The 13,735-nt window shown below is 42.6% G+C and overlaps 1 protein-coding gene across 1 annotated transcript in view; it reads left to right on the top strand.

Annotated features, from left to right (window-relative positions):
- RAB3B (RAB3B, member RAS oncogene family) overlaps positions 1–13,735 on the top strand; it is an 821,272-nt gene that overhangs the window by 7,469 nt on the left and 800,068 nt on the right. The window lies entirely within an intron of this gene.

Genomic DNA, 13,735 nt, shown 5'->3' with positions numbered 1-13,735 from the left:
GGTATTGGTATTGGTGGTGGCTTTGGTGGTGGTGGTGGTGGTGGTGGTGGTATTGGTGGTGGTGGTACTGGTATTGGTGGTGGTGGTATAGGTACTGCTGGTGGTGGTATTGGCATTGGTGGTGGTATTGGTGGTAGTGGTGGGGGTATTGGTGGGGTTATTGGTGGTGATGATATTAGTGGTGGTATTGGTGGTATTAGTGGTGGTATTGGTGGTTGTGGTGGTGGTGGTATTGGTGGTTGTGGTGGTGGTGATATTGGTGGCAGTGGTGGTGCGTCCATTAGGGCGCGGGGGCGTTGCCCCACAAGCCGCCCGTGCCGGCAGCTTCTGACATTAAAATAATGCATGTCAGTGTCAGGTGAGTCAGCAAGACGCCAGACCACCCACCTTCTTCAGAGCCTGAAGTGGGTGGGCGGTCTGGCATCATGCTGACTCACCCGACTGACATTCATTGTCCGGCAGGTGGTGGCGCGGAGTGCACAGCAGGCAGCAGCACAAGTGCCCATGCCGGGCTTAGGTCAGAGAATTTTTCCGACCAGCCCAGTTATGCGCACTAGTGTTGTGTCTGGCTGGTGGCTGCGCATTAGGAGAGCAAGGGTTGAGCAACGCCTCAACCCATGGTCTCCTAATGGAAAGGCGGGCGGCGAGTACCCCTGCTAAGCCAATCCTGGCGGTGCTGGAGCAGCGTCAGTATTGGCTGAGAACAGAGGGGTTGCCAATCCAGTCAGTGACGCGGTAACGTTAAAGGCACCAACCCTGGATTCAGACCCCTGCCCAGGAACAGAGGCAGCGCGGACCGGTAAGTTGTTTGCTGCTTTATTTTAATCTTTCGCACGCGACCCCCTCAGTATTGTGAGCCGCAACTTGTTGTTATTAAGGTGTGTGCTGGTTTGCTGTAAGACGACTATGGCATTGATTCAGCAGTGCTTTACCAGCTCTCTGGTGCTAGTGCTCTGTTGAGTTCGCAATTTGAGCAGGGTGTTTTTGGCGATTGCTGATTATGGGCCTTTGTAGGCCAGATATCTGAAACAATAGTGCCTGGTGGTGTTGTTGACTGAGTGTAGACTGTCTGCTGCCGGTCGGAGCACAAGCACGGGTTATCAGGGCTGTTGGTCGCATGCATGAAGGGAGGTCTGTAACGTCTTAACTATGAGGTTGTGTGGCGGTTTTCGGCTTGTGCAGTGACAGTAGCCACACAAACTAGTTTTCAAGCCTTGAGAGCGCCTGGACCTGGTTTTCAGATAAGAAGTTGGCACCCTCGCTCCAAGCGGTATGTAGTTTGCAGGTGCTAACCTCTGGGTTCGGCATGGTCTGAGGCTCTGGCTATGCTCCGGGGCTCGTGGTTAGGGTGGGGTGAAATCTAGGGGCCAGTTATGGGATGAGGAGTGCAGAAGGGTTTTTTCGCCAATTTGGAACTGTACTGAGTGAGATGGCTTTTGTTGGTGGGTTATGGGGTGGGGTGACGATGACGGTGAACGTTGGGGTGACGGTGAACTGTGGGGATCAGTACGCTCTGGAAGGACTGTAAGCTTGGGAAGGCTGAGCTCCGAGATCTGCTCAATGCTTCTGGGGGCTTGGGTTAGCGGGGGCTGTGAGCTGCGTTTTGAGCTATGTTAGGAAGGGATGCGGAGATCGCTTTGATTGCTTTCAGTTGGTTGTACTCTGCAATTACAAAAGTATATATCTCGTGAAAGGCTCTGATGATTTGATGGTGAAGCCATTGAGGGGAGCCGTAGTATGGGCAAGGGGTGAATGGGTTCTCCATTGTGTGTGCAGTAGGCAGATGTAGTGTGTGCTGCCTCCAACTACCGTGCCCGAGGCATGTGCTTTCAAATATTTTCTGGTGAGATTGTGTATGGGCCTGCTTGTCTTTCGTCTTTATATGTGGGTGCAATGTGTTCCACTAGGTGTGTGCAGCGTGTGGTGCCAGGACTTTTCACTGTGCAATCTCGGGTGTACAAGGTGCTCTTGTACCTGCGCAGTGAGACCTTTTCTACACGTGGTGTTGTGCGAGCAATGGAACTGTGTGCGTGCGGTGTTTGCGGGAGCCTATGTGTGCTCACGCACGGGGAGGTGGGCAGTACATTATTCTAACTGCTGATTGTGCTCCCAGTTGTGTGCAGTGCCGTGCAGTGCGTGCTTTCGTTGTGTACAATTTAGCATCCCAGGCCAGGCTGTGCCCGCATCGTGTATGCGGTCTATGTTGCCAGTGTGTGCAGTGTGGCGTCCAACCAGTCTACTGTTCTACTAGCAGTGTGCAGTGCATACTCGTGCGTGCACCAGGAGTGTGCAGCAGCGTATAGTACACAAAGTTGTATCGGTTCATTTGTAATTGCTCTGATTTCTGACATTCCAGACACACTAGCAAATTATCTGTATCCAGCAACAACGCTTTAGTTGCCTGTGCTCGTATTCAAACAGGGTGATATCAAACAGTTTTTATAAATATGCGCTAAACGGTAATGAAGTAATGTCAGAAAGACTTGCCTTGTACCATTTCAGATCCTTTATGCCGTTTTTGGAAACGAAAACATTTCTATATCGCATTTTTTTAGGTAGCTTTAAATGTCATTACTCAGATGATTTAGAACATTGAAAGTCCTGTCTCCTTAAATTGTTTTTCAAATCAGAAACGTGCAACAAAACCTTTTAAGCAGGGTCATGCTCGAAGTAATTAGGAATCAGGGGCACTGCACTGGCAAAGCAAATTGTTCTCTCCTGGTGTTCTTGAAAGGAGTATTGTGCAGGGGAGGAAGGATAAATGGGGAAGGGCAGGGGGATAACTGGGAAAAGGGGCAGAGTGGGGAAGGAAGGTGGCAATCAATAGAGGATAGGGGTTGGGAGGGGACGGTGAATCGGTGAAATAGGAGAAACACTCTTTGGCTTTACCATCAAGCAAAGTGAGATCTGCAAATAAGGTTGAGTGGCCAGCCTATTAGTGTCTAAGATGTGCTGAGATGAGGAACTTGTAGATAAGCCTTGAGGGCCATTTAGACACAGCACTCATTGCTTTATTAACTTTCCTGCTTCCTAAAAATTTGCTTGAAAATGCACCATTTGTCCACTCTTTTTTCAAAATTTTCTTGGGTGAAGAACCCCCCCATAACTGCACCTACGGTTGTTGGAGCCTGCCCGCTACGCTCGTGAGCCGCAGTGCAGTACAACAATAATGTTAAGCCGCACCACTCTCAAATCTCACCAGCCGCCACTGATTGGTGGTGGTATTGGTAGTGGTTGTGGTATTGGTGGTGGTGGTATTGGTACTAGTGGTGATGGTACTAGTAGTGATGGTATTGGTGGTGGTGGTATTTGTGGCGGTGGTGGTTGTGGTACTGGTGGTGGTGGTATTAGTGCTATTGGTGGTGGTGATATTGGTGGTGGTATTAGTGGTGGTGGTATTGCTGGTGGTGGTGATATTGGTGACTGTATTGGTAGCGGTGGTATAGGTGGTGGCAGTGGTATTGGTGGTGATGGTATTGCTGGTGGTGGAGGTGGAGTTGGTGGTATTGGTGGTAGTGGTATTGGTGGCGGTGGTGATACTGGCGGTGGTGGTGGTAATATTGGTGGTGGTGGTATTGGTGGTGGTGGTAGTATTGGTGATGGTGGTATTGGTGGTGGTAGAGGTGGAGTTGGTGGTATTGGTGGTGGTGGTATTGGTGGTGGTGGTGGTGGTATTGGTGTTAGTGATATTGGTGGTGGTGGTATTGGTGACGGTATTGGTGGTGGTGGGGTATTGGTGGTGGTATTGGTGGTAGGGGTGGTGATAGTGGTATTGGTGTTGGTGGTGGGGGTATTGGTGGTGCTGGTGGTGGTAGTTGCGGTGGTGATATTGGTGGTGGTATTGGTGGTGGTGATATTGGTGGTGATATTGGTGACTGTATTGGTAGCGGTGGTATTGGTGGTGGCAGTGGTATTGGTGGTATTGGTGGTGATGGTATTGGTGGAGGTGGAGTTGGTGGTATTGGTGGTGGTGGTAGTGGTATTGGTGGTGGTGATATTGGTGGTGGTGGTAATATTGGTGGTGGTGGTATTGGTGGTGGTGGTAGTATTTGTGGTAGTGGTAGAGGTGGAGTTGGTGGTATTGGTGGTGGTTTTGGTGTTAGTGATGTTGGTGGTGGTATTGGTGACGGTATTGGTGGTGGCAGTGGTATTGGTGGTGGTGGTATTGGTGGTGATGGTATTGGTAGTGGTGGGGGCACTGGTGGTGGTAGTGGTGGTGATAGTGGTATTGGTGTTGGTGGTGGGGGTATTGGCGGTGGTGGTGCTGGTGGTGGTAGTTGCGGTGGTGGTGGTATTGGCAATGGTGGTGGTATTGGCAGTGGTATTGGTAGAGGTGGGGGTATTGGTAGAGGTGGTGGTATTGGTGGTGGTGTTGTTAATAAAACAGGCCTTTTAAAACAGCATGTCAGGTGGCTTTAGTACTGAGGACATGTAACACAGATGTGCTGTTGTCAGCTTCAGCTCATTAGCACAGTATTATGTGCTACATGGCATTCCCATGACTTAATTCTCTAATCATTTCTAAATCCATTTTACTTGGGGGTGGGTGAAACAGAAACAAGATAATGCCGGGTTAAAGTGATTGTTAGCAGGCACCCATGTTACGGGGCGACTGTGCTGCTTAAAAAAACACGAGCGGTTTCAGCTGAAGCAGCGCATGGCCGGCCTGCGGTAAGAGAAACTCAATAAGTAAATAGTGCTTACAGGCTAAAGAATAGAACCTGTGTAACAGCTGAAGCAAAAGGGCCTGTCGCCATAGGAGGGTACAAATGAAGACAAGGCTGTACGTACTAAGGAGGGACTAACAAGCCAATTAACTAATCCGAAGGCAGCATTTACGAAAGACAATGACACAAGCCAATGAAAAATATGAGAGGAGAGTTTGCACACCTTCTCTCTACTACAGCAGTCTTGAAGAGCGAGCAGTGCATGCACGCTACCGCTAAGCTCAACCTAAAAAGTAAGAATACCTGTTTCAAATTTAGTTGGTTCTGGTGGGAGGGCAGGGGGTGAGGAGGCTGGGTCCATTTCTATTTACCATACAGCGGCATTCCTGTCGCAACATGCACGTTCCTGGATACAAAAACAATGTATGCAAAAAAATTACAATTCGTAATGTGTTCTAGAATACAAAGGAGCAAGCATGTACGTGATATACAATGTGCAGCTGCATTTTTAAATACAAAAGAACATGACATTAACAATATTACATTACCGACTCCTGCATTCTTGGATAAAAGAAGCAAACATATAAATTAGATCATATAATCAGGAGGTGCATTCTATGATACAATGCAGTGCACATTTAAACCACATTAAATAAGTCACATGTAACTTAGGATACAAAGAAATATTAACAATATGCAATGCACATTACTTTCTAAGATACTGAGAAAATGAATGTAAACAATATGTAATGTAATGTGAATTATAAGATTCAAAGAAGTGTGATTGTACAGAGTGTTACACAAACCACATCTCCTATCGGATAAAAAAGGTAGGCCTGTAAACCATATTCAATGCCCATATAAATAATGTTATACAATGTACATGTAACACAGGATACAGATAAGCAGTCATGTGACAGCATTAACTTAAACATTTGCATTGTAACATACAACAAAACTTGCATGTAAAGAAAATACAACACACATGTGCATTGGAGGATACAAATAAGTGTTATAGTAAACAATATCACACAATCCACATATGTTCTCTAGGATACAAGGACGTGTGCTGGTAAATCATGTTTAATGTGTGATGGGGACACAAAGAAGCATGCATGTAAAAATGCACATTTGTGTGACTGTAAACTATACACAAACCCATGTGATACTCGGATGGAAAGAAGCCTGCATAAAAATGATCCACAAAAGCCTTTTGCGATCCAAGACACAAGGAAGCATGAATGTTAAAAATGCTACACAATAGCATTATATAGTGCATCGATGCTTTCATGTTAACGCTATTGTGTAACATGTGTAGCCTTTGATACAAAGAAGCTTTAATGCAACAATATGCGACGCACATGTTTATTGTATGATAAAAAGACGTTTGTATGGGAAACGCGCGAGCGCGCTGTTCAAGATGGCCACCGGTTAGCGAGCTCCACCGCATTTTCACCCGTTTTGGCGATTAAACAACGAAATTCAGTCAGAGGTCGCTGCAAATTGAGGTTGCTGCATTAATATAGTGCTTACCTGCATTGTGGACAATTTTCAGGAGCTTCTGTGTGCCGAAAGAGGTATTTTCACCTCCCTGGTTCCTGCTTTCACCACAGCCTCAAGATACTGCCTGAAGTGTTAGTCAGGGGGCGGAGTAATCTTTAAGAAAGGGCCTGGCGGTCGGAGGAGCTACGACGTCAACCAAGATGGCTGCTTAGGTTCCCGGCTCCGTCGACTTCCGTATTCCGCCACAAGATCCTTTACGATATCCTGATCTTACACCCAGCCTCTACCTGGATGAAGTGTTCCTCACTCCGGTGGTGAAATCCCCAAGCTTTTATCATTTGATTTCACGAACTTACATCGAGTTAAAGATCGTGGCCTGTTCCAGCAGTGAAGCCGGGGCCTCGAGTAACTGTAAGGCCGGGTAGCAGTTCAACAACATCGGCTGAGAGACCCTGGCAGGGTCCGGTCTACCGACGTAGAGACTTTGTCTACGTCCAAATTTGATGGCTATTGTTTTCCGTGCCCAGTGTTGTGAGAGAAGTGACATGCTGCTACTGATTGTGTGGGGGGATCCTTGTACCGCGGACCCGGTATAGATTCCTGCCGGGGTTCGGTGGGTCGGGACCCTGGACTGCGGTTCTGCGCTGGGCTCTGCCGGCTGTGGACAACTACGGGTCGCTGTCCACGCTTGCCCCCTAAGTATCCTGCTCGTCCCCCCCAAAAATGCCTGATTCACTCGGGGATTCGAGTGTGACTGCCACCGAACGTGGCATCGTGGATCGAACGGCGTCTGGGCCAACGCTGGAAACAATAATGGCAGAACTATGGGCGTTTCACTCACAAGCGACTGTGCTCATGGCTAAAATGGATGCCAGTCTGACTGGGATCCTGCTTGACGTGCCGGACCCTGCCCTTCGGTCGTACCAGCAAACAACAACCCCTCAAGCTGCGGCCATTTTGACTTCGTGCGAGGACCCCGTGTGGGATCGAGAGTGGATGTCACTATCGGATTCAACGGATGGCGCCCAGGAAGACGATGTCCATGGGACCACGAGTGTATCGCAGTGCCTTTCATCATCACCGACTTCAGAGGTCTCGAAAGGCGTTCCCACCCCGGGAAACTGTGCTGTGAACTCTCCCCCCACCTTGTGGTTGTATCCCCCTTCTACGATTCTGGGGCAAGAACTATCGGGACAGTCCAATTTGGAGAGGGGAATTTTCTTCGCGTGAAGACCTCTTGGAGTCACTAGCCACATGGGGTAACGGACTGCCTTTCGATGCTTTCCCTCTCGTCTATGACTTATTTGTGTCCTCGGGGTTTCGCTGGGGAGGGTTCGTGTGATGAGTCGAAAGGGTGAAGGTTGAATCAACTGAACTGGGATGGCTTGGAACACTGGTTATGGAAGTTCGAGTTGGTACTGTCTAATACTGGAAGCTGGGCGGTGTATCACGGTGCCCCCTCTTGATTTTTGTACGAGTTGCTTCACATCCATCTTTGGCTGTAGGGGGTGTCTGTGTTTTGGCGGGGGAGCCATGGGGCCGGGACCACCGTATGATCAGGCCCTCCTCCATTCTTCTTCTTTTCCCTTCTTTTAGGGGTTTAGGTTAGTAGGGCGACAGGCACACTGCTAGTGAGGTTAGGGTATAGCCATCGGCAGGGGTGCAGGGTGGGGGTTGGAGGGGGGGGTTTATTTTTCCTTTTTTGTTTTTTATGGCCTTTTTCTCCCTTCCCATATTTCCTTTAGGATCGGTATGGTCTGTGTTTTATTCTGATTTCATTGTGCTCGAAATTAGTGTCCATGCTTCTTATGTTACTCGTATTGTTGGGTGGGCGGGCCTTGAGAGCTGGCGGTCACAATGAGGTATACTGTTCTATTGTTCACAATGATATATAGGTATCAACGCCAGAGACCCACAAATGACTGTTTTCCCACGCATATCCTGTTTCCCTGGCCTGTCCCGTACACTGTTGTTTAGATTGTATGGCACCTGATCCGATCATTTCAATATTATAAAAATGAAGACCTTTATTATATCATGTGACTTATCAATGCATACAGATACAATATCCATCCTGAATCGCTGCCGGACCTCAGGGGTGTCGGCTGAAGAGCTGTGTTGTCTTCTGAAACGTCAAGGTTTGCTACTATTTGGCGGCAGGCCCCTGCGGTTGTAGGCCCATCTTTGTATTTTTGTTGAATGCTGCAATAAAGGTTTTTCAACAAAAAAAAAAAGAAAGGGCCTGGCTTGGGCCAAGCCACTCCCCCAGTCTAGTTTAGCTGCTGCACCAGCCAAATTCTTGATTGTTTCGACAGCTTTTGCTTATACATTCACTATTTTGCTTCTATAATTATTATTCTGCCTCATTTTACTTCAAACTGGAAAATAAGAGTACTGTTAATAATAAAAGAAGGCAGCAAATTTCTCTGCCTCCTGCAAAATCTAAAGTAGTGGAGTCTTCTGAACCCTCACTATCTTTAATATTGGAAGAAATGCAAGCACTTCGTATCAATACAGACATCATTGCTTCTGAAATTAAAAATGTACGCAAAGAAATGGCTAGTCTATCAATGAAAATATCCGATAATTCCATCAAAATTCAGGATAATAAAGCAAAAATTTACGCATTTACTCCACGTGTGGGAAACATTTCACCTATCTGCACAGCATTATTGGACTTGGAAAATTGTAATAGACAATATAATCTACGCATATTTAATTTGCCTGAAGATGTTGAGGGAAATAATTGTAGATTATATTTGGAGGGTTTATTGCCTAGCATTTTACAAATAAAATTTCCAGAAAAGTTTGAAATTGATAAGGCTCATAGGATTCCCTCACATAGGAACCCTCAGCACAATAAACCACGACAAATGATTTTTAAAGTCCTTCGACATCACCAGTTGGTATTAATCCAAAAAGCAGCTAGGGAAATACCTTTACTGATGGTTAATGGAAACAAAATATTTATTCATCAAGACTTTGCCAGAGAAACTGTCTTAATTCGGAAATAATTCACTACTCTTCGTCCTCAACTACGAAGTCTAGGCTACAAATATGGTCTCTTTGATACATTGACGATGCGCTTTTGGAAGGATAATTTCTCAAAATCTTTTCAACGCCCTGAAGATTTGAGAAATTTTTTAGATCACCAGTCACAGCACTCTATGGATACCAATGACTCTGCTACGTGATTATTATCGGATACGTCTCTTCTGACTCAATACTGAAATTTCTTTATAAAAGGGCTCCAGCGCAGGGGTTCTGGTCATGCTTGTTAAGCGTGTGCAAGTTTCACATTTCACATTTTTGTCTCCTGTTTGTCATTTTTCCATGTTTTTTCATTTTACTTTTCCTTATTCTTTATCTGGAGCTACCTTTTTCTCATTCTCTTGATCTTCTTATATTTTCCTCTTCTCCATCTTCTTTCTCCATTCTTTTATTATGGCTAATACACAGCAAATTAATGCTGTCTCACTAAATGTTAAAGGTTTACGCCATCCAGTTAAACGTACAAAAATTCTAGATTATATCAATAGTTATAAAGCAAATGTTTGTTTTATACAAGAAACTCACATAGATGATAACATTTTAGATTATATGAAGAAAGAATGGGCAGATGCTATTGTCTCTTCTCCTGCTAATGGTAAAATAAACGGTGTAGCTATTTTATTTGCAAAGAAACTGCACTGTCAAATTTTGAGTAAAACTTCTGATAAGGATGGTAGATTTATACTTCATGACTCATTTTTATTTTTATTAAATGTTTATGGTCCTACAGCGGATGATCCAGTGTTTTGGACTAATCTCACAATGGAGGTTCTAAAGATTAGTAATGTTCCTTTAATTGTTGGAGGTGATTTTAATGTTATTTCTGACCCCTTACTAGCTAGATTATCTCTTACTAAGTTTCATCCTTCTAAAGTTTATTTTGCGTTCAAATCATTTCTTCAAGCTAAATTGGTAGATATTTGGAGATTACATTTTCCTACAGAAAAATGTGTCACTTTCTTCTAAAACCCTCATAATTCCCCATTCTAGAATTGATTGTTTACTGGTTTCCAGACATGTAATTAGTTCAATATCCAATCCTACTATTTGTAGCATTGACATCTCAGACCATGCTATGATTTCTTTGGTTCTGAATTTAGAATCAGCTTTTACTAAAAAATCTAGGTGGCAAATGAATACTGGTATACTTTAAATGTGTATAACAAGCATACACTTTTAACTGCCATTCAAGAATATTTTATAAATTAACAAACAAGACTGGTAACACGGAAAAGGGGCGCACAGCTGTGAGTATGGCTAAAAGTAAAACTCTAACTTATTTCAAACGACTGCTCCTAGGCTGGAAAGGAAGGTTACCAAACTTCCCTAATAATCCTGGACAGATCCAAGATATAAAACTGTGTCAATATTCCTGCCGAGCAATCTAACATCAAAGTGAAATATTCATTAACATCAAATGCGATATTTAGCGAAATTCATGTGGTAAATATAAGAAAAAAAGTCCAAAATCTCATCCAATAGACTTTCAGACACCCGAATCTTGTAGTACGATGGTCCGTATTTTAATTCCAAATTTCAAAGTTCAATCCAGATTCCCAAGTTCAATGTTCAGTCAAACGTATTTTAATTTCAGGTTTCAAAGTTCAATCCAAATTCTCAAAATCAAATTCCAAACTCCAAAATTCCAAAAGAGCATTCACTGCAGCCAACACGTGTTTCGTTGGGCATCTATCTCATGCCAAACAACTTCCTCAGGGCTAAATCACAATAAGGTATCCATCATTAACAAATTCCTCTCAAGGGGCGTTTATCAAGAAAATAACAGTTTCTCTCCACTTCTTCACTCCCATGTTTGTGAATCACACATCAATAATTGGTATCTTACTCAAAGTATCTATATCTCGGTGCATAAGTATCATACGCTTCGCTCCCGTATTGTTGATTATAGCTCGGTATCCTAATCACAGGGTATTTATCCCGTTTCAAGATTTCCGTGTATGTCTCCCTCGAGTATCGGCTATCGGCCGATACTCGAGGGAGACATACACGGAAATCTTGAAACGGGATAAATACCCTGTGATCGGCTATCGGCCGATACTCGAGGGAGACATACACGGAAATCTTGAAACGGGATAAATACCCTGTGATTAGGATACCGAACTATAATCAACAATACGGGAGCGAAGCGTATGATACTTATGCACCGAGATATAGATACTTTGAGTAAGATACCAATTATTGATGTGTGATTCACAAACATGGGAGTGAAGAAGTGGAGAGAAACTGTTATTTTCTTGATAAACGCCCCTTGAGAGGAATTTGTTAATGATGGATACCTTATTGTGATTTAGCCCTGAGGAAGTTGTTTGGCATGAGATAGATGCCCAACGAAACACGTGTTGGCTGCAGTGAATGCTCTTTTGGAATTTTGGAGTTTGGAATTTGATTTTGAGAATTTGGATTGAACTTTGAAACCTGAAATTAAAATACGTTTGACTGAACATTGAACTTGGGAATCTGGATTGAACTTTGAAATTCGGAATTAAAATACGGACCATCGTACTACAAGATTCGGGTGTCTGAAAGTCTATTGGATGAGATTTTGGACTTTTTTTCCTATATTTACCACATGAATTTAGTTAAATATCGCATTTGATGTTAATGAATATTTCACTTTGATGTTGGATTGCTCGGCAGGAATATTGACACAAGAATATTTTATACTCAATCCTGAAGGTTCTACCTCTATGATTAATAGATGGGATGCTTTCAAAGCTTATATTAGAGGTGTAACTATATATATTACGGCCCATGAAATTAAAACCTTTCATGCAAGTGCCAAAAACCTTCAAAACCAGATTGCGAAATTTGAACGACTTTTTATTACATTCAACAATCCCCAATATAAACTTAAACTACAAAAATATAGCCATGAATTTAATTAGCTCCTTAGTAAGAGAGAAGGTATCCAACTTTTTAATGCTAAAGCCATATTTAGTTTTAATGCCAATAGATCAGGAAGACAATTAGCCAATTATTTACGTATAAAAAAAGATAAAACACAAAGCAATTCAATTCATGGTTCCCAGGGTAAAATTGCTATTTCTCACAATGATATTGTTGATGAATTTCTAAGTTTCTATTCCACACTTTATAATAAACCTGATTTTCAAGATGTATCCTTGATAGATTCCTTTTTGAATTCCTGTGAGTTACACAAACATATAAGAATGATCTTGATGCACCTATTACTACAAATGGAATTTTATCAGCTATAAAATCCCTTAAAGGGAATAAATCTCCTGGTCCTGATGGGATTCCAGCAGAATTTTATAAAGAATTTCAGTCCCAATGTTACCTTTTTTACACCAATTATTTACGTTTTTTGGCTCCACTGGGACTACATCTAGCTCTTTTATGGAAGCTTTAATTATAGTACTTCCGAAACCGAATAAAGATCCCACTCTAGTTTCTAATTATCGTCCAATTTCCTTAATTAATCAAGATTGTAAGTTATATGCTAAAATTCTTGCTACTAGGTTGGGACCCATATTAGATTCTATTATACATCCAGACCAATCTGGTTTTATGAAAAATAGATATTCCGCTAACACTACAAGAACTTTGTTATACATTATTGAGCTAAGTCATACTTTAACATTACCTTCTGGAATTTTAGCATTGGATGCTGAGAAGTCATTTGATAAAATTCATTGGCAATTTTTATTTCATACATTATCCTCATTTAATTCTGGAGATATTTTTATACGCATGATTTTGCCCCTAGAGCTCGTTTGTTTATTAATGGCCAAATCTCAAATCAATTTTCGCTTTTTAGAGGTACAAGACAAGGATTTCCTCTTTCTCCTCTCTTATTTTTAATTTGCATTGAATCTTTTCTTACCTCTGAGAAAATGTGGAAATTTTAAAGGAATCAATATTAAGGATGTTATTGTTAAAACCCTTGCTTATGCTGATGATGTATTATTATTTGTTAGTGACCCTTTATCCTCAATCCCTTCACTGATGTATATTATTACAAAATATTCTAGAGTTAGGGATATACTTTAAATACCAACAAAACAGAATTTTTCCCCTTAAATGTTTATTGCACTCCTGATATGCTTCCTATGCGCGAAATTATTTGGCAAAAGAATAAGTTAAATATCTTGGAATTTTATTTTCCGCCTCCATAAAATCAATTTAAATTGTGAATTTGTCCTAAACTATATTAAAAACAAAACGGCTAAATTGGTATCATTACATCTTTCTTGGTGGGACAGAATGGAAACTATCAAAATGACTATTGCTCCCAAAATCTTTAATACCCTAGCCATGCTACCTACACAATTTCCACTAAAGTTTTATAAAGATGTTGATAAACTTTTGTCAAAGTTTTTATGGAACAACAAATCTCCTCGTATTTGTTATAAAAAGTTGAAAGTGCCTAAACGTAATGCTGGTTTTGTATCCCTGATTTTTTCTTTATCATAAAGCTTTTATTTTACAACAAAGTTCATTATGGTTTAATCAATCATTTTAAAATAATCCTC

This window comes from Lissotriton vulgaris, chromosome 1_1, assembly GCF_964263255.1.
Source record: "Lissotriton vulgaris chromosome 1_1, aLisVul1.2, whole genome shotgun sequence".
NCBI lineage: Eukaryota > Metazoa > Chordata > Amphibia > Caudata > Salamandridae > Lissotriton > Lissotriton vulgaris.
This window is presented reverse-complemented; position numbering and strand designations above follow the sequence as displayed.